At 43.8% G+C, this 22,318-nt stretch overlaps 1 protein-coding gene and 1 long non-coding RNA gene across 7 annotated transcripts in view; one reads left to right on the forward strand and one right to left on the reverse strand.

Moving 5' to 3' along the window:
• Positions 1-22,318, reverse strand: part of LOC127000294 (uncharacterized) — a 36,288-nt gene that overhangs the window by 842 nt on the left and 13,128 nt on the right. For all 3 annotated transcript variants that reach the window (XR_007753863.1, XR_007753864.1, XR_007753862.1), the window contains 2 exons: positions 5,801-5,989; positions 282-462 (listed from right to left, as the gene is read on the reverse strand). This is a non-coding gene — a long non-coding RNA (uncharacterized LOC127000294). The remainder of the gene's footprint in view (positions 1-281; positions 463-5,800; positions 5,990-22,318) is intronic.
• Positions 12,316-22,318, forward strand: part of LOC127000292 (high-affinity choline transporter 1-like) — a 64,338-nt gene continuing 54,335 nt past the window's right edge. For 2 of the 4 annotated variants that reach the window (XR_007753858.1, XM_050863828.1), the window contains exon 1: positions 12,317-13,357. The gene's annotated coding sequence lies outside the window, so the exon portion shown is untranslated. Of the gene's footprint in view, positions 13,358-21,253; positions 21,517-22,318 lie in introns of those variants that run through there. The other 2 variants (XM_050863829.1, XM_050863830.1) reach the window with 2 other exon arrangements.

Below are 22,318 nucleotides of genomic sequence, written 5' to 3' on the forward strand. Positions count from 1 at the left end.
ATAAATGCTAAATGAAAAATAAAATGGAATTATAATGAATTTCCTTGAGTATCCTTTACATATTCATGAAAGTGTAAAGGAAAACTGAACTATATGACATTGAATCCAAGTTAGAATCTCCTAAGAAAGATAAAATTAAAGAAACTGCTATTTCACATAAGCTCAAAAGTGGCAAGTGATTTGATGCATGCAAAAAACTGATGAGGGGAAGTTCAACTAATGTGTACAAGGACTGGATGATGGGAGACAAGACAACCAGAGAAAGGACAAGATTTTCAGACCACAATAGATGTGTTTTGGTGAACTCAGCTGCTAGACTGCCACCAGGTGTAGACTGCCTGGCCTCTTGTAGTCTCCATGTCCATGTGTATTGGTCCAAGCTAAGTCAGGGAGTTGGTGTGGAGAATACAAGCCATCCTTCCATTGAAAGTTGATTGAGAAATTCATCAGAAGACTGGTTATCTGAGGAAAGATATAATCATCAGAGTACATGATTAGTTTTATATATCAGAGTAAGAGTATCTATCTAGTATCTATATCTCTGACATCCTGTTCCTCCCACCAAAACTTCTCTCAAGGGTTAGGACATGACAGAAGCATCTAACCTTCCCTCTCTCTTCAACCACTTCCTGCCAGCAACCTTGATCTCTCACCAGCCAACTCTCCACATTACTCATCCACTCCACCACTCTACTGACCCCTTTCACTGGTGGTCTCCCTTTTTACATCTCTCCTTCAATCCTGGCCTCATAAGCTCTCCACACAAAGTCATCTTCATTCACCACAATTACTCTTGACTCTGGTTCACAACTCTGCCTAGTACCCGGTCAATACAAGTGCTGAAAAGTGATGCAGCAAGGACACAGCCCCACTGCATGCCTGCATTCATGGGAAAGAAGCTGGACAAGCCCTCCCACACTTCACAGAACTCTCAGTCCCAGAAAACATGCCAATCAGCAAACCAATAGTCCTTGCAGGCACTCAGTGGAGTCACAGGAGATTCCAGAGTGCCTCACAATGCACTGAATCAAATGCCTTCTCGAGGTTAACATTGGCTGCAAGCATTCCCTGTTGAAACTCGTGTCGGTGCTCCACCAGTATGTGGAGTACTAGGATACAGTCAGTTGCTGAACTACCAGGCATGAACCCAGACTGCTCAAGTCTCTGCAGCTTCAGCAGCTGGTTGTGAACCTGCATCAGCAATAGATGGGCATGCACCTTACTTGGCACATGGGTAGGCGGTGGCTGAAGTGATAGCGTACTGGACCCACATTCGCCGCGTGATGGACGACGCGGGTTCGAATCCTCACGCTACCACTCGGATTTTTCAGTCACCGCCGAGTGGCTTAAAACTACCCACATGCCGTCCTGAAGGCCACCCATCAACCCGGACTCTAGAGGAAGCCGTCCAAGCGAATCAAGAACAAGTTCCGGGGGGCAGCATGAGCCAATGCAAGATGGCGCCACTATAAACACTCGCCTGCGCCAGAACGGGCTGGGCCGACCATCAGGCCCCACCGGGAAGATGCCTACCGGCGCAATAGGCAACAACGTAGAAAAAAAAAAAAAAAAAAAAAAAAAAAAACTGAGCAGCATAATACCACAGTAGTTGTTGCAGTCCTGCCAACCTTTCCACCCCTCAACTTTGCCACAGCCTCTCTGATCTCGTCAAGAGAGGATGGGCTTTCTTTGATGGGTGGATCAGCATCCACCACCTGCAACCCAGAAGCTGGAAGCTGCTCATTTGGAGGATCCATTGTGTACAACTACTCAAAGTACTCAGCCAATGAGCCCTCTGTCCATCCATGCCTGACACGAGGTACTCGAGGCAGCCATCAGCTGTTTGGATAGTGCTCATCTGAGAGGAAGGCTCGGAGCGGAGCTTCTTCAGGGCTTGATAAGCAGGTTGAAGGTAATTCGCATTAAGATGGCCTTCCTCCATCCTCTCTTCAAACCTAATCTTTAATTTGATGGATGGATACCATGTGCTTTCACGCATGAGGAAAATTTGATGGCTACTAATTACTGTTTAAAATTCAAACTTCCCATCATTTCTACTTGTCACTGCAATGTACGTGTCAGTGGTTGCAAACATTTAAGTCAGACAGGTTCTGAATGCAAGGCTTGTCACATGGAACCCTTGTAAGTAAAGGAATATAGCTTGAAACCTCTTCTGACAGCAGCACGATGTATTTTTTTTCTGATATCAATCTTGTCTTACATAACAATTACAATTTTGTGTACGCAGGTAAATACAAGTTATACGGAATTTGCCAAGAAGTACTATTCTTATCCACAGATTAAGATACAAAAGACAAAATATGTAAATACTGTACTTAGTCGAGTTAAATGTCAATAAATAACAGGACACACAATGACAATTGGGGAAGTTCTATTCATTCCCATAAATTTCCAAGGAAAGTTTGTGCAATCAAAGTAGCTAGGAATTTTGCAACCGTGCTTTTAACACAAGGACTCAGTGCTCATCTCTGTCACGTTGGCCTGTGAGTCTGTGGTGGGAAATAACCCATTACCCCAGGACAGGGCAGGGCCATTTCTAGCCTTTTGGGGGCCCTATGCAAAATGTTATTTGGGGCCCCTATGTTGTGAGACTATGATGGGTGGATAATAATAAAAAAAAATAATAATAATGGCAGCGTGGGGGCCCCGGGTGGCTTCGGGGGTCCTATGCAACCACATAGGTCGCTATATATATATATATATATATATATATATATATATATATATATATATATATATATATATATATATATATATATATATATATATATATATATATATATATATATATATATATCAAGAAACGGCCCTGGGACAGGGCCAGTGTGATATCCATGTTACCACAGTTTACTACCTTCCTCAGGTACCCAGATAGCCCCAGAGGAAGGGTGAACAGTTGGGTGGGCTGCATGCTGACTGCCCGGGTTAGAATTCAAACCCAGGCCCATGGTTTCATAGCTTGGCATGCTAAACACTTCCTAATGGACCGAAGCATGGGAAAACTCAAGACTAGATAAGCGATTGATCACACATCAATCAACTGCTAAGGTGGTGGTTGCCTGTAGAACTTCATTGGCAATCTATCAAAACTGACAGATTGGCCTGGCCCACGATGTCATGGATTTGTTCAACATGGGTACATAGCATTGTTGAGATATATGCAGGTGGGCAAAGATTCAGATCTTTTGGGTTGTTTGTGCTCTCTGTCCTTCTGTATGGCTGTGAGACACAGACACTGAACAGTAACTTGGAGAAGTGTGTTAATCAATGCCTTAGGTACCAAGTGAATTTGCAGGATCATGGGGTATTGCTGGAATGACCATGTCAGACCAGTCATACTGAATCAAGGCCTATTACTAGCTTAATATGTGAATGCCAACTCTGGCTATTTAGGTATGTTGCATGCCTCCCAGACACTGATCCTACTCATAGGGTTGTTTTTGTAAAAGACAACCCTGAGTGGAGGAGACCAAGGGGACGCCCATTTAACTCATAGCTGAGGCAAGCTGATTGATACATGGAGGGGCTTGGGAGGGTAAGGGAGTATACGTGGAGGCTTGCTCAGGGGGACCGTCGGCAGATGAATGAAGCAATGCACCTCCAAGCATATGCCCCCTTTTAGTTAGATAGCCATCAAAACTGAAATCCATTAAGTCTCATATGGCCATGTAAAGCAAATTTATCAAAAGCTCTTGAGTCAGAGAACTTGTAGAAAAAAGAACATAAAAAAACTAAATGATGGAATTGAAGAATATGCTCCACAATTATTATTAAATGCAACACAATTGGGAAGAGTGGGAAGAATATAAACACAATAAACCTCTGTCATCTTCACACATCCAAGACATAGAATAGTGGAGCATATTCCTGCTGATAAATCATTTTGTGTGCATGCAATGGGTCTCAATCTTGCATGAGCCCCACTTCTTTACCATAGGAGTTAAGAGCTAGCCCAGTGATAGCCCCAGCCCCTCACAGCCTCCAACACACAGCAGGACAAGACACCATAGCCCAGTGACAGAACCAGCCCCTCACAGCCTCCAACACACTGCAGGACAAGACACCATAGCCCAGTGACAGCCCCAGCCACTCGCAGCCCCCAATACACAGCAGGATAAGACACCATAGCCCAGTGACAGCCCCAGCCACTCACAGCCCCCAACACACAGCAGGACAAGACACCATAGCCCAGTGACAGCCCCAGCCACTCACAGCCCCCAACACACAGCAGGACAAGACACCATAGCCCAGTGACAGCCCCAGCCACTCACAGCCCCCAACACACCAGCAGGACAACCACCCAGCCCAGCCCCCAATACACAGCAGGACAAGACACCATAGCCCAGTGACAGCCCCAGCCACTCACAGCTCCCAACACACTAGGACAAGACACCATAGCCCAGTGACAGCCCCAGCCACTCGCAGCCCCCAACACACTAGGACAAGACACCATAGCCCAGTGACAGCCCCAGCCACTCACAGCCACAGCACTTAAAAGAAAAGGAAAAGAAATCAAATCAGATAAATAAATAACTAAAAAGATACCATAGCCCAGTGACAGCCCCAGCCACTCACAGCCCCCAACACACAGCAGACAAGACACCCATAGCACACAGTGACAGCCCCAGCCACAGCCACACTCTACCCTCAGCCCTCTATCCTTATCCTAACTACTCTACTTCCCTTCCTCATCCACTCATCCACTTCCTCCTACAGATTTTCCAGCTTCCTAGATCCTCTTAATTAATGTTACTGATATAACAACATACAGGCAATCATACTCAGTCATCTTCTTACTGACGCTTGACAGGTGAGTGCTGTCATCCATACAACCACATGCAGCCAATCATCCACAGCCTCCCTCTTAATGAAGCTTGGTGGATGTATGCTGTCATCCATACACTCACATACAGGCAATCATCCACAGCCTCCCTCTTACTGAAGTGTGCTGGGTGCGTGCTGTCATCCATACAATCAGATACTCACAGGCAATCATCCACAGCCTCCCTCTTATTGAAGCTTGACGGGTGTGTGCTGTCATCCATACAATCAGATACTCGCAGGCAATCATCCACAGCCTCCCTCTTATTGAAGCTTGGTGGTTGTGTGCTGTCATCCATACAATAAGATACACACAGGCAATCATCCACAGCCTCCGTCTTACTGAAGTCTGCCGGGTGTGTGCTGTCATCCATGCAATCAGATACTCACAGCCAGTCATCCACAGTCATCCTCTTACTGCAGGTTGCTGGGTGTGTGCTGTCATCCATGCAATCAGATACTCACAGCCAGTCATCCACAGTCATCCTCTTACTGCAGGTTGCTGGGTGTGTGCTGTCATCCATACAATCAGATAATCAGCCAGTCATCCACAGTCATCCTCTTACTGCAGCTTGGCAGGTGTGTGCTGTCATCCATACAATCAGATAATCAGCCAGTCATCCTCTTACTGCAGCTTGGCGGGTGTGTGCTGTCATCCATACAATCAGACTCACAGCCAGTCATCCACAGTCATCCTCTTACTGCAGCTTGATGGGTGTGTGCTGTCATCCATACAATCAAATAATCAGCCAGTCATCCACAGTCATCCTCTTACTGTAGCTTGGCAGGTGTGTGCTGTCATCCATACAATAAGATAATCAGCCAGTCATCCACAGTCATCCTCTTACTGTAGCTTGGCGGGTGTGTGCTGTCATCCATACAATCAGATAATCAGCCAGTCATCCTCTTACTGCAGCTTGGCGGGTGTGTGCTGTCATCCATACAATCAGATACTCACAGGCAATCATCCACAGCCTCCCTCTTACTGCAGCTTGACGGGTGTGTGCTGTCATCCATATAAAACAGGTTGCTTGTCGTTGTTGTCGAAATTCACCCTGGCTGTCTTCCTCTCCACGGAGCCGCCCGGACGATCAGCTGATGTTTGTCTGCCGCGCCACGCCCCCTCGCGTCAGCTGTGCGACACCACCTGAAATAGTATCAAACTGTACTTTCTATCTCATTTTATCCTGGTAAATTTCAGTGTATTTTAAAGGCCAATTAACCAGTGTTCTCTTAATCCATTCGCCTTGGTGATTAACAACTGCGCACCAGCCTGAAGGACCCTCGATAAGGTAGATTGATAACCTTAACAGGGCCGTAATTTCTTGGGGGGCTAGAAGGGCTTTAATCACCCTCGATGTTTTCTATATTAGCCTCGAAATGCCCCTAAAAGTGCTTATTTAAAAAAAAATATCCCCCACCTGCTCATGCTCTCTTCGCTTGCTACCCTCCCCCACCTCATGAACCTATGATGCCCTCCAAGCCCCCCCACCTCCCCTAAAAATCTGCCAAAATTACGGGCTGGTTTAATCATTAATGTAGTCAGGCCTAGGCATTGGGTCCTGTAGCTAGCCTCTAAGGATTTATAAATAGCCCAGGATCTCGAAAATAAGAATAGTCTCGCCCGGGGCAAACACAACATTTTAATTCTTGTTGGTACTGTAGAATTGGTAGATCAGGTACGGAGAACATTGTCTGATCCCGCCCTGTTCACCTCCCAAGCATGTGTTCACGACCACTCGCTACTCCGGTAAAAATCTTATGACTACTGGGCTTGGCTTTTTATTTTCACAGCAGCTCAAGGACATAAAATAAAGTCCGCTAAACACTGCTCCTCTAGATAAACTGGAAATAAGTGGTCGAAAAGAGTCAAGGCTAGGCGCCACATGTTTCAAGATTATCAACACGCCCCTGACTTGGATTCTAGCTGTCCGTCCTGCACCCCGCATTAAGGATTCAGGCCAGGCAAAAGTATCGATGCAATTATTGGCTTATACAGATGAAGAGAGCGCAATGGTGGTTCATCTTAGGAGAATTGTCGCCCTGCACCCCCCGGTTGAGGAATTCACGCCAGGCAAAGCTTATAAGTAAAAACGGAGACCAACATACAGACGACGCGCTTCTATATACCCAAAACCTCTCCTTTAAAACCGTTTGCAGAGCGACTGAATCAATGGATATAAAACAAAACTCTCGTTGCCTGTACCGCCTTGCATTATGAACAAGCTGTATGTTTAATAATGAACCTCGCCCCCCAACGCCTCACGTGTTACTCATCTCAATAGACCTTCTTTATGATGTTTCCTTTCTTGACATTTGTACCAGTGGAAGGAGGCATGCTATAGATATCTTTAAATCATATTACATACAGATTTCTTTCTCTCTCTCTCTCTCTCTCTCTATACATTAGAGCTCAAACATCAGTGACTGAAAATAAAGTAAAGGTGCCCGATTTCAAAAGAGGTAACTTCGTAGAAATCCGACGAAAACTAATAGAAATGCAACTATCAGATGACGGTAATGTAGAGGACGCCTGGCTAAGCTTTAAAAATCATTTACTCACTCAGCAGAACACATTCGTCCCTTTGTGTGAGAAGCGAAGCAACACTAAAAACTCACCTTGGTTTAACAGCGAAATTAAACACTCAGTCAAGGAGATAAAATTGTTTTACAGGCTAAAGAAAGAGCAAAGCACGCCCGAAAACATTAGACTTTACCATGACGCCAGGCGACGAGTAAAAAGATTAGCATGTCAGGCAAAGCGTAGATATGAAGAAACTATTGCGGCCAACTGTAAAAATAATCCGAAATCCTTCTTCAGTTACATAAACAACAGAAAGGCGATCAGAAGTGGAATTGGACCCCTAACAAACAGCGATGGTGCACTAGTGACTGACAGCCAACACGTTGCAAACCTATTAAACAATTACTTTTCCTCGGTGTTTAATACTAACAGTCCTCCCACCACTACCACCAGCACCAGTACTAATGTAAATCTCGAGCAGGCATTGCCTAACTTTGAAATAACAACCGATGAAATCCTTAAAGCCCTCAAATCACTTAAAACAAATAAAAGTCCTGGACCTGACAAAGTATATCCTACTCTGCTCAAAGGAACAAAGAGCGAAATAGTCTCCTCCCTCACAATCGTATTCAATATGTCCTTGTGACAAGGCATCGTCCCTTCGGATTGGAAAAAGGCTAACGTGACACCGATTTTTAAGAAAGGAGACAAAAAAGTACCAGGTAATTACAGGCCCATTAGTCTAACTTCGGTTGTAGGTAAGCTACTTGAGAGCATAATTGGAGACAAAATTGTGAGTTACCTTGAAAGCCACTCATTGATTGGGGACTCACAACATGGCTTCCGAAACAAAAGATCCTGCCTATCAAACCTATTAACCTTTTATAACGACCTCTTCACTGTTTATGACGTAACCAAATCACTGGACGTAGTGTATCTTGATTTCCAGAAAGTGTTTGATAAAGTCCCACATCATAAATTACTTTACAAATTAAAGCAAATAGGTATTGACGTTCAAGTACACCAATGGATCGCGAATTGGTTGAGCAACAGACAACAAAGAGTGGTGATTGACTGATTTAAATCGGAGTGGGCGCTGGTCACTAGTGGCGTCCCTCAGGGCTCGGTTCTTGGCCCAGTGCTCTTCATTATTTACATCAACGATGTGGATGTCGAACTCAATAATCGCATTAGTAAATTTGCAGACGACACAAAGATTGGTAACTCGGTTCACACTGACGAAGACAGGCAAAGCCTCCAAGAGGATTTGCACAAAATTTCAGTTTGGTCTGATAGATGGGGGATGCCCTTTAACGTAGACAAGTGCCAGGTCCTTCAAGTTGGAACAAGGAATAAGAAGTTCGATTACGAAATGCGCGGCGTTAAACTCAAAAGCGTTCAATGTGTTAAGGACTTGGGGGTCAAAATCACGACAAACCTCAAATTCTCACAGCAATGCATCGATGCAGCAAATAAAGCGAACAGAATGTTGGGCTTCATTAAAAGAAACTTTTTATTCAAGAATAAAGATGTAATACTTCCACTCTACAATAGTTTAGTCAGACCCCACTTGGAATATGCGGTACAGTTTTGGTCTCCCCACCATGCAAAGGACATTGCTAAATTAGGTGTTCAACGTTGGGCAACAAAAATGATCCCTTCCTTGCGCAACAAATCTTACGAAGAAAGGCTTTCCACCCTTAACATGTTCTCTCTTGAGAAACGTCGCCTCCGAGGAAAACTGATCGAATGTTTTAAAATACTTAATGGTTTCACGAATATAGACAGATCTACATTGTTTATGATCGATGACACTTTGCGTACGAGGAACAATGGCGTAAAACTCAAATGTAGACAAGTAAATTCAGACTGCACCAAATTTTTCTTCACTAACGTTGTAGTGTGAGAATGGAATAAGCTCCCACCGTCAGTGGTCCAGTGTAACACGATTGACTCCTTCAAAAACAAGCTCGACCGTCACTTCCATCAACTTAATATCAACTAGAGTTGAAATGCATCGTTTTGGAGCCTTCTGATTAATGTAGAATCACTTAGATTTAAGGACAGACCACCTAGTCTGGACCATGGGGTCTGTGTGGTCTGATTTACTATGTATCTCTCTCTCTCTCTCTCTCTCTCTCTCTCTCTCTCTCTCTCTCTCTCTCTCTCTCTCTCTCTCTCTCTCTCTCTCTCTCTCTCTCTCTCTCTACCTACCTACCTACTCATCTATTTATTTATCCATCTATCTATCTATCTATCTATTTATCTATCTATCTATTTATCTATCTATCTATGTATCCATCTATATATCCACCTATCTATCTATCTATCTATCTATCTATCTACTGGAAGCTTTAATTTTTCTTATCACCTTTGTAGCTTTCGTATGGCTTTCACGCCCTCTCCAAGCCTCTCACGGTCTCATAGTGATAGCTTTTAAAGTTTATAAAATCGTATATAAAAAGGTAGAACAAAATACATTGAAAAAAAGTATATAATTTCATAACATTTTCCCAACCAACGCGAGAATTACACGGTAGATGATTCACGGGCACTCTCACCTTTACCTGCTCTGCGTGGGCTGTCGTAACGCTTTGAAACTAAAGAAAAAAAAATGTCAAAGTCTTCTCATAAGCATCATTCAAACTCCCTGACCCTCATCGAAAACCTTAACCATATAAAAGCACCACAGGTTCAGAAATTTAGCGTGGAACAACTCTTTTTCTAGTCAGTAAATAAGAAACTGTTTTCGTACCTAAACACAATCAAATGTCTATAATTCAAGAGTCTGCACCTACTTCTTTCTTGAGGGCGCGAACAATACAATAATAAATAGTAATCCAATTCAGACTCTCATTCTCTGAAGATGAACCACCACTGCGCTTTCTTCATCTGTATGAACCAATAATTGCATCGATTCCTTTATAACAACTCGCAAGGAACTGATAAAAGAGCGATAGGAATGCGCACAACTCAAAAATAGTCTTCAAAATATACCCCAGCCAAAGTGCAATGTGATATTCATCCAATTTTCCTGCCATTTCGAAGACGAGTAATCTTTGCAGGATATCAAACTCTTCGTGACCGTGAAATTATGACTCTGGGATCGGTGGGTTTGCTGATTGCGTTTTCGTCATGGTTGGGACTCTGGACCGTCACGTGATCTGTAATGTTAGCGCCGGCACGTGACATCGGGTGGTTGCTATGGCTTTACACACACACACACACACACACACACACACACACACACACACCTCAAACAGACACGCGAGGCGGCCACTAGTAAAACGATTTGGAGACACGATACGATATGAGTCTAAATATATATTTCTGCGTGTGTCCTGAAAACAATGCCATTCATAAACAAGGAAGTGCGGTTATGTGCTCTCTAGGGTGGTTCTTTATTGATGCGGACGTAAAAAATAAAGAAGGAGCTTAGTTTGAAAATTACTCGTTCCTATACGCAGATAATATTAAAATCTTTCACTTTTATTCAACATTAGGTTGCATTGTTCGGTTAATCAATGTTAACTACTTGTATAAGTGTTTAAATTTAAGGTTGTAGTTAAAAAAAATCTTAATCTTTTTCCGTAAGTGGTAAATAAATAAATAAATGTTAATATTTATTGATTGATAGAAAAAAATATACATTCACCTTGTATATTTCTTTATAAATTAAAAGCCATATCAGATCAATACGGCGTGGGGGTAGAGACAAAATGGCAGTCTTCATTATACCGTAAAAAAATGAAATTCCAAACCGAACTCGGTAAAGATTGAGCAGTACGGGCGAGCGACCATAAACTCTACGGTGACGCATAGCCACATTTGACTACCTGGTGTCCGCCACGGACGTCCGGCCCCACAGACGCTGCCAACCGCATGAATACACAATGCAAATGTCAAGGTCAAAGAAGACACAGCGTGGGCAGCACTGCGCATGACTCAAGAATTATCAACGGCGTCGCTTGTATGCATGTAAGGAGAGCGTGGCGATGCAGGGTAAAGAACTGCAGGACTTGACCAGGATATATTTTTCCCTTCATTCCTGGCACACACTTGCCGTCCTAATTATAACACGTATGGACATTATACTCTGGATAACTTGATGCTCGCCTTGTTATTCGTCTGGCAGGGAGAAAGTGGGAACTGTCGGCGGCGGTAAGGCCCCATGAATGACTGTGTACCTGTCGGGGCGGGGCGGGGAGGGGCAGGTACAGGTGAGTATCGCGGAGGCCCGGCCAGCGCGTGGGAGTCGCTCAATACTCGTGTCATCGCTCATTCAAGGGAACGTGACCACTGATTTTTTTTATGCCTTCACAGGTACCTTAATTTACATGACGTTTACCGCCGGCATGAACCCATAATTTTTTTGGTGTCATCCATGTATGTGGGTAATAAGAGTATTTTCCGATGGAATGATAAAAGCGCAATATTCTTCATGAATCCCATGTTGTAATTGGAGTTTCCGACGTCGCGACGGATCTGTGGCCTAGATCTGGTTCCTAATTTCTAGGGGAGAGAGGCTGGGGGCTAAAGGGCTGCCGTCCATCACTCTTGTTTTGGTGTAATTCGAAACGAACTGAAGGGAGACCTTTCTTGTCCTCAGCTCCGTCAGGAAGGTCCCGCCTCCAAAAATCTTCCATCCAATCAGTGCGGAGCTCCGCCCCGCCAGACTCGCTCACTGGTCGCCGCCGCCGAGATCAATATGGCGCCTACCCACGTCCTTCGTTCCTCTTTCGAAAGTCGGCTGCAGAAATTTCATCTCCAGCCGGCCAGTATCGATCGCTCCGATTTTTATCTTTCTCTCTAGTCAAAAGGCTCCCTGGCCCTGTTTCTTCTCTTTTTTCCGCGGAATGTTGGAGAAGCAAACAGAGTGTGTACAGGGCGTGTTTGCTGCGAGCGTCGGCGGCGGGTTGCGAGGTGTGGCGGGGGAGGGGGGGGGGGCGGTAACGATCCCGATCAACCAACAGAGTGAGGCGCTCCGACAGTGTGCGTTGGCGGTACACCTGTCCTCGTAGTGGGGCGCAAGGCCGCTAGGTGGCAGCGTTATCGTGTCTGGCTGTCGATTGGCGGGCAAGGCAGGCGCGAAGAGAGCGAGGATCAGGCCTTCGCGAGGAACCTACGCACCGGCACTCTTGAAACCAGGTCAGCGAGTGTTTCCAAGAGTCACCCACGAATCTTGTGAAAGAAATTCTGGTTGCTGTCGGCGGAAGGAGGCTTCTATGGGCGGTCCAGCCCAGCAGTGGCGTGTCTGAGTCCGGAGCAACAGAGACCTTTCCAATAGAGGTTCGTACGGCTGCCACCGCCATTGATTCCAGCGTCCAGCACCTGAAGGCTGCTTGTTCCCCGTCATGGTTGCTGCAGCGTTCCGACTGAGTGAGCTGTGATCGCTCAGGCCTGTGGGACGTGTTCTCCTGAATGTTAACTCTCTGTGCTCGTGTTCTGGTGTGCCGAGGTAAATGTGCGGCCTAGGATTCAAACTGAAGAACACCCCCTCCAAGAAGACCTCGCTGCGCTGGGGTGACTGCTGTGGGTGCCGGGCCGCTGCCAGCTCCACCTTCCGCCCCGACCAGTGGACATGACTGGCTCCCCCTGACCTGACCCTGACCCCGGCCACCACTCGCTCCTTCTTGGGTGACCTCGGTGCTTCTCTTGCCCCTCTCACCACTCTCCTGTCTCAATAAACTTTTCTTCGAGTGACTTCACCGAGCAGTCGCTGGCGCGCTCCCTCGCTCTCTCTCTCTCTCTTTCGCCGGGCAAGTCTTCCAGGAGGCGTTGCTATCCTCAAGAAAACTGAAGAAGTGACGAGCCGAGACGAGGCACAAGGAACAATAGACATGAAGTTTATTATTTTTGTTAAGAAATATACGTAAACTATTTTGAACCCTTGAAGTTTTATAAGAGCTTTGAAAAGATTTATATTTTGAGAAGAATGAATCTCTCTTCTCGAAGCGTGAGCCGCAGGGAGGCTTAACTACCTGTCGCAAGGTAAGTGATCCAATTCATTAGTATCCTTTACCTGTCAATGATTGGGGAAGATGTGACGGGTTCCGGGATGATTTTAGGGAACAGGAAGAGTGCCAGATATGTGCATGTGTAAGGGGGGGGGGTGGGGTAAATAAATGAAAGGGGGAGAGGCAAAGGCATTATAAGTAAGGAGATCCATGGGAATATGGGCAGCAGGAAAGTGAATTAAGAAAGTGACGGGGAAGAACTGGGATAGAATGTCAGGCAGTGAGGAGGAGAGAGGGGCAGATGAATGGGCTGAAAAGGTGTGCACGTGAGGTGAGGAGGTGAAAGAGGGGGCGTGCCGAAGTGACAATGCGAGTACGAGATGATAGTAGAAGAATGGAAGAAGCGTGGGTATGAGGGGAGGGAGGAGGAGGAGGAGGAGGAGGAGGGGAGGAAAGAAAGACGAGGTGGGGAGAGAGACGGGGTGGAGGGGGTTGGGGCAGGAGTCTAAGGCGTTGAAACTGAGAAACGTTGCTTAAAAGATCGCTCAGCAGTTGGGACATAGAGAGGGGGAGGGAGGGAAGGGGGGAGAAGGAGGAGGGGGCGTCCGCTGAAACCCCAGGAACGTTTGGTAGAGCGGCTTTCCTTGCGATACGGGGGACATGGACGCGCGCACATGTTCGAGCCCTGCGCAAGCCGTTTCAGAAGCTAACGGTGAGAACAGAACGAGAAAGGAAAACGGAGTACGAGAATTTTTCCACATCCCTGTACGCGGAAATGGGAAAATATTGCGGTTCATTAAAGAAATTACGTTACAAGACTCAGAAAAAGAGGAAGAGAGGAGGAGGGGAAAGCGGGAGCGGGAGGGAAAAGCGAGTGGGCGGGGAGGACCTGAGTTAGTACAGACAGTCAGCCCGCCCAGCACACCGCCCAACAAGAGGAGGTCACCTTGAACACTGTATCCCGCCCACCGCCCACCGCCCGGCGCCCTGATCGTGTGTGTGTGTGTGTGTGTGTGTGTGTGTGTGTGTGTGTGTGTGTGTGTGTGTGTGTGTGTGTGTGTGTGTGTGTGTGTGTGTGTGTGCGTTCAAATATGCCTTTCACTGATGCATGATTTGTTTAAACGTACTTGATTGATTTGGTTCATTCCCTGCCCAACCTCTTCCTCTTCTCTTTCACCTCCCTCCTCCTCCTCCTCCTCCTATTCCTCCTCCTCTTCCTCCTCCTCCTCCCTCCTCCTCCACCTCTCTCCCTCCCTTCCCTTTCCTCTCCTTCTCCCCTCACACAACATAACTATTTCATACCAATTTCTCCTCTTACACACACACACACACACACACACACACACACACACACACACACACACACACACACACACACACACACACACACACACACACACACACACACACACACACACACAGAGAGAGAGAGAGAGAGAGAGAGAGAGAGAGAGAGAGAGAGAGAGAGAGAGAGAGAGAGAGAGAGAGAGAGAGAGAGAGAGAGAGAGAGCATTATGCAAAAGACTACGCTTTCATCATCCTCTTGCGTCTTAATTAACGAACGAACACACACACACACACACACACACACACACACACACACACACACACACACACACACACACACACACAACACTGAAGCGAGAAAAATAATACAGAAACTGATGAACCTTTTTTTTCACTCATTTCTACACTGGTTCTCCTTCTCTAGTGGGGGGGGGGGTGATGGTGATTGGTCCTCCCCTCCCGCCTTAGTTAATGGCGCGAGGGTAAGATAGTGACGTCATAAAGGAGGTTGATGACGTAATGGTGACGTCATGAAGGAGGTTGATGACGTAATTGTGAAATGGTGTGGTAATAATATAATCCGGTTATGCCTCGAACAGAATCAATACTTTATTTCACTCGCTCTCCCACACTGCATGCAATACACACACACACACACACACACACACACACACACACACACACACACACACACACACACACACACACACACACACACACACACACACGCACACACTTCACCTTGAGATGTCTTAGTTTTGAGCTATGGTCCGAATTTTTCCTCTCTCTCTCTCTCTCAAGTACCACCACCTGTATTACCAAGCCTCTAGATAACAAGAAACAAATTTGATGAACTGAGATGTCTTATCGACACCACATATATTGACTGACGCTCCGAATACAACATAGATGGCTACAGATTCTTCAACAAAGATCGTGTAAATGCTATTTGCAACCCACTGACAAAACCCCAAGAGACAGAAACGTTGAACATTTGTGCGTGCGAATAAACACTGCAAAAGTAAATTCAAATATATCTGTCCCCTACAGGCCTCCTGGGCAATCACTCGATGACGATCATGAAATGAACAGTGTTTTAAGGCAGTCACTTAATAACAACGACTCACTGATATTATGATCGAATTTCTAGAAGAAAATTATCTAAGCCAAATGGTTTCTGAGCCAACTCGACAAAATAATATACTAGACATTGTTATAACTTCCCAACATAACCTTTTCAGTATTGTCAATGTAGGAGAACACCTCGGATCTTGCGATCATAAATTAGTGCGCGTCGACATTAAAGCTCAATCATCAGTGACTAAAGGTGCCCAATTTCAAAAAAATACAACTATCAGATGACGGCAACGTAGAGGAAGCCTCCTTGGTTTAATAGCGAAATTAAACAATCAGTCAATGAGAGAAAATTGTTTTGAACATTAGACTCTATAATGATGCCAGGCGACGAGTAAAAGACTAGTAGGTCAGGCAAAGCTTAGATATGAAGAAAATATTGAAGCAAACTGTAAAAATAACACGAAATCTTTCTTAAGTTAAATAAACAACACAAAGGATATAAATAGTGGTATTGGACCTTTAACAAACAGCGACGGTGCACTAGTGACTGACAGCCAACACATTGCAAACCTCTTAAACAATTACTTTTCCTCGGTGTTTAATACTAACAGTCTCTCCTCTCAGCCACCAACACCAGTACTATTGTAAATCTCGAGCATGCATTGCCTAATTTTGAAATAACAACCGATGAAGTCCTTAAAGCTCTCCATTCACTTAAAACAAATAAAAGTCCTGGACCTGACAAAGTATATCCAACTCTGCTGAAAGAAACGAAGAGCGAAATACTCTCCTCCCTCACACCGTATTCATATGTCCTTGCGACAAGGCATCGTCCCTTCAGATTGGAAAAGGCTAACGTGACACCGATTTTCAAGAAAGGAGACAAAAAGTACCAGGTAATTACAGGCCCATTAGTCTAACTTCGGTTGTAGGTAAGCTACTTGAGGGCATAATTAGAGTTGTGAGTTACCTTGAAAGCCACTCATTGATTGGGGACTCACAACATGGCTTCCGAAACAAAAGATCCTGCCTATCAAACCTATTAACCTTTTATAACGACCTCTTCACTGTTTATGACGTAACCAAATCACTGGACGTAGTCTATCTTGATTTCCAGAAAGCGTTTGATAAAGTCCCGCATCATAAATTACTTTACAAATTAAAGCAAATAGGTATTGACGGTCAAGTAAACCAATGGATCGCGAATTGGTTGAGCAACAGACAACAAAGAGTAGTGATTGACGGATTTAACTCAGAGTGGGCGCCTGTCACTAGTGGCGTCCTCAGGGCTCGGTCCTTGGCCCAGTGCTCTTCATTATTTACATCAACGACGTGGATGTTGGACTCAATAACCGCATTAGTAAATTTGCAGACGACACAAAGATTGGTAACTCGGTTCTCACTGACGAAGACAGGCAAAGCCTCCAAGAGGATTTGCACAAAATTTCAGCTTGGTCGGATAGATGGGAGATGCCCTTTAACGTAGACAAGTGCCAGGTCCTTCAAGTTGGAACGAGGAATAAGAAGTTCGAATACGAAATGCGCGGCGTTAAACTCAAAAGCGTTCAATGCGTCAAAGACTTGGGGTCAAAATCGCGTCAAACCTCAAATTCTCACAGCAATGCATCGATGCAGCAAATAAAGCGAACAGAATGTTGGGCTTCATTAAAAGAAACTTTGTATTCAAGAATAAAGATGTAATACTCCCGCTCTACAACAGTTTAGTCAGACCCCACTTGGAATATGCGGTACAGTTTTGGTCCCCCCACCATGCAAAGGATATTGCTAAATTAGAAGGTGTTCAGCGTCGGGCAACGAAAATGATCCCTTCCTTGCGCAACAAATCCTACGAAGAAAGGCTTTCTATCCTTAACATGTTCTCTCTTGAGAAACGTCGCCTCCGAGGAAAATTGATCGAATGTTTTAAAATACTTAATGGTTTCACGAATGTAGACATATCAACATTGTTTATGATCGATGACAGTCTGCGCACGAGGAACAATGGCGTAAAACTCAGATGTAGACAAGTAAATTCAGATTGCACCAAATTTTTCTTCACCAACGTTGTAGTGCGAGAATGGAATAAGATTCCACCATCAGTGGTCCAGTGTAACACGATTGACTCCTTCAAAAATAAGCTCGACCGTCACTTCCTTCAACTTAATATCAACTAGAGTAGAAATGCAACGTTTTGGAGTCTTCTGATTAATGTAAAATCACTTAGGTTTAAGGACAGACCACCAAGTCTGGACCATGGGGTCTGTGTGGTCTGATTTTCTATGTAAATCTATGTAAATATATGTAAATCTCTCTCTCTCTCTCTCTCTCTCTCTCTCTCTCTCTCTCTCTCTATCTATCTATCTATCTATCTATCTATCTCTCTATATATATATATATATATATATATATATATATATATATATATATATATATATATATATATATATATATAATGTCCACTTCCCTTTCCTCCTCCTCCTCCTTCTCCTCCTCCTCCTCCTCTTCCTCCTCCTTCTCTTCTTCCTTGATAAGCACGTACCATTCCATTATCAAGTATTTGCATAAGAACATTAAGATACATAATACAAGGCTTTGACACAAAGGAATGTATACATATATTTAAATGTCAGATGATGGCAAGGACGCTTAGATTATGAAGGACAGCGTAAGTCTCCTCCATCAGGGTGAATTATGCGAGTGACAGCTCCCCTAGCGAAGACGTCGACCGCTCAACCTCTTATTCAACGATAGCGAAGTATGTCTTTATGTTTACGTACGTACTTTTATCTTGCAAGTTGACCTTATTTTGTGGTTCTTTATTTTGTTTATGCCAGACTTGTATCGTATAGACGTCAAGGGCTTTAATTCCATATTCCTTAAAGATTTAAACTCAACTCCTTATTTATATTGGTTTCGTACCCTCCTTCGATACTTAGGAAAGGGAATCATGAACGATAAACACTCTTAAAATATTCACATTCACATACTTTTCGATTTTAACACAACTACCTCTGTATGTTGCTTTCACATTCGCCGTCGATATTCAAGAAAGGGGAACATGAAAATAGCTATATTTATTAAACGTCATTTTTCCTTACTGTCATTTGATAAAGATGGAGGAGTTGCATTATCATATCATATTAAAAGAACGTAATTTTCTTTCCCTCTCTATGAAAAAGGGAGATGGAAGGAGTTGCATTCTCATATTATATATATATAAAAAAAAACGTAATTTTCTTTCCCTATCTACCAAGAGAAGGAGATGGAGGGAGTTGGATTCTTATATTATATCAAAAGAATATCATTTTCTTTCCCTCTCTATCACGAAAGAAAAATGGAAGGAGTTGCATTCTTATATCATATTGAAGGAACGTCATTTTCTCGCCCTCTCTATAAAAAAGGAGATTTAGGGAGTTGCGTCATAAATTCAACCTTTCTCAACAACGTAATATGTCTACCCTACAAAGCCCGAATCTGTTAAAGGTGGCGAGGAGGGTGTGGGGGAGGCTGCCCTAGTGACCTTGAAGACGGTCTTATCTAACTCGCATTTACTCGCTCATTATATATGTATCTCACCCACTCATTCATTCTTTGTATCAGCTGGTGTGTGTGTGCTTTCATTTTCCCATTCTTTTACCTCCCAAGCTATTATTTTCATTCTATTCTGTCTGTGGTACTTAAATACTCGCATTCATTCGCTCATTATAAGTATCTCACTCTTTAACTCATTCATTCTTTTATTCATTCTTTGTATCAGCTGATGTGTGTGCTTTAATTTTCCTTATTCTTTAACCTCCCAAGCTATTATTTTCATTCTATTCTGTCTGTGGTACTTAAATACTCGCATTCATTCGCTCATTATAGTATAAGTATCTCACTCACTCTTTAACTCATTCATTCTTTTATTCATTCTTTGTATCAGCTGATGTGTGTGCTTTAATTTTCCTTATTCTTTAACCTCCCAAGCTATTATTTTCATTCTCTTCTGACTGTGGTACTTCAATAGTTTCATTCACTCGCTCACATTCTTTCTTTGTACATCTTTATTCATCTTTATCTGATATATGTGTGCTTTCATTTTCCTTATTCTTTCACCTCCCAAGCTATCATTATTATTATCCTTCTATTCTATTTGTATCTCAATAGTTGCATCTTGATATTCTTTAAAAAAGGAAGATTGGTTAACAGACTCAAGGGACAGAAACAGAGATGGGAACATGTGCTTTTATTTTCCTATTTTTTGCCTCCCAAATATTATTCCTATATGGTTGCATCTTGACATTCTATAATAAAGGACGAAATGTTTCAGAGCCATATTCTTAAACATTTCGGCGCCCAAGCACACACACTTGACACAGTTTTCGTAGGAGTTTCGGGCATTTCCAGCGGTAGTTTCATAACCCTGGTGGTAGTATGACTCTTCTTCTGTACTAAGAACCTAAAAAAACACTCATTAGAACCCGATTGATCTCCTCTTTGGCCTTTTGAAATAGTTGATGTGAGAGGCGGCAGCGTCTGACAACACCAACATCAGACTCACGGATCAAAAACAAAGGCGGATGACGAAAATATGCGAACGGAAATACTACATGCGCAACGCTGGCGAAGTTATTAAAAGTCCCTCGGGCAGCGAAGGCAAAAATACAAAAGAGGAAGAGAGAAAGAGGGGAAAAACAGTACGTGTGGTTAAAAACGTGGAAAAATAAAAGACATGAGGATAAAAGGAACGCACGGTGCAAAAAATAAAGCAAAAAATGAAGAAACAAAAATCGCCATTTGAGTATTGTTGAAAAAGGAGAGTGAGGAGGGAAGCAGATAATTTTCCATTCCCTTCTCTCTATGAATAAATGTCTGTATGAATAAATGTATCTATCCTACAAAACTGAGATACTTAACGCTACTCTAAGAATTGAACTGAAGTGTAAGCAAATGTCTATATAAGTAAAAGTCTGTCAGGGTATAAAAATGTAGACAAGTAGGAAAAAAAAAAAAATCAGGCTCACACTTCCCATATTATCGAATCAAATAAAAGTCTATATAAACAAAAGCCTGTCAGGGTATAACAATGTAAACAAGAAGTAAAAAAGATAAGAAAACAAAAACAAATTCAGGCTCACACTTCCCATATTATCGAATCACACAAAAGTCTATATAAACAAAAGCCTGTCAAGGTATAATTATGTAAACAAGAAGACAAAAGATAAGAAAACAAAAACAAATTCAGGCTCACGCTTCCCTTATTATCGAATTAAATCAAAGTCTACATAAACCTAAGTCTGGCGGGGTAACACAATGCAGATAAGTCAAAACGAAAACCAGAACCAGAACCACACTTCCGATACCATTAAATTCACGGAGGCATCCTCATAACATATAGCAAGTAGTTAAGGTGAGGCGAGATCCCGGCGTACCGCAGGGCATCAATTGAGCCTTTCTGAAAATCACCCTTGTGTTACTACATAATCGGAGGGCATTATCAGTGCTGCCAACCCTTACGAGAGGCCCCAACGGGAGGGACATACCCGGTCTTTGCTCTGGAAGTGTCGGCAGAATTGAGCTAGGCGGCGACAGGGTGACAGTAAGAGGGGTGAGGCGAGCGTTGAGGTGGTGGCAAGGAGCTGCTGTCCACGTGCGAGTGAGTGAAGGAGTGTGAAGGAGTAGTCGGCGAGGGGGATCCTGGCGCGCGGCGGACTGTTACTCGTGTGCTACTGTGTTGTTTTGCGCTGTGTTGTGTTTATATGTGAATTTTGTGTTCCGTGATAATTTCGTAGTGACGGTGATGGAGGCGGTGACGGGTTTTGTTATTGTTTGTCCTGTGCTGAGGCGAGTGTGAGTATGATTATATTATTGGATTATTATTATTGCTATTATCATTATTATTATTATCATTAGTATCATTAATTATAAGAACAGATACATTAATTCCACTGATAAATGTGAAAAATGTCATTCTATTCCATTTTAACACAAATTTTCAGACACAACATTTCATAATGCGAAATAAGCCACAATATGGACAGTGCATATTGAAAAGAGGCAAACCAGTGAATATAAAGAGGAGGAGGAGGAGGAGGAGGAGGAGGAAGATAATGATGACAAAATGAAGGATGATATGAAAGAAGACCAGACGAAAAAAAAAAAAGATAATGACATAATAATGATAACGATAATTTGGATGAGGATGATGATGACGAGGGAGAGGAGAAGCAACAGAAGAAGGAATAAAAGAGATTAGAATGATAAGCGGTACAGTTACAACACACAGAATCATACAAATAGAGACAGACAGACTGGGAGACAGACAAACAGCGGGGAGGAGTCATAGGAATGAGATAGGAGTCTAGAAGGGTGAAGGGGGGGGAGGGGGGTATAGTAAGGGTGGTTAAGAAGATGAGGAAGATGGAGGTGAAAAAAGGATGAAGAGAAGGGAGGGGGAAGCTAAGTACGGGAGGATACGGGGTAGTGAAGGGGCTCATGAGAAGGGTGGGTAGGAAGGTGAAGGGAAAGAGGTGAGGTGAAGGGGAGAGAGGGGTCAGAGTAAGATTGGGTAGGAAGGTGAGAGGGGATGAAGGGGAGTGAGGGGGAGTAGTGTGAGGGTTATGAGGGGGGTGAGTGTGGGTGAAAGGGGGGG

The sequence above is a fragment of the Eriocheir sinensis genome, chromosome 18, assembly GCF_024679095.1.
Source record: "Eriocheir sinensis breed Jianghai 21 chromosome 18, ASM2467909v1, whole genome shotgun sequence".
NCBI lineage: Eukaryota > Metazoa > Arthropoda > Malacostraca > Decapoda > Varunidae > Eriocheir > Eriocheir sinensis.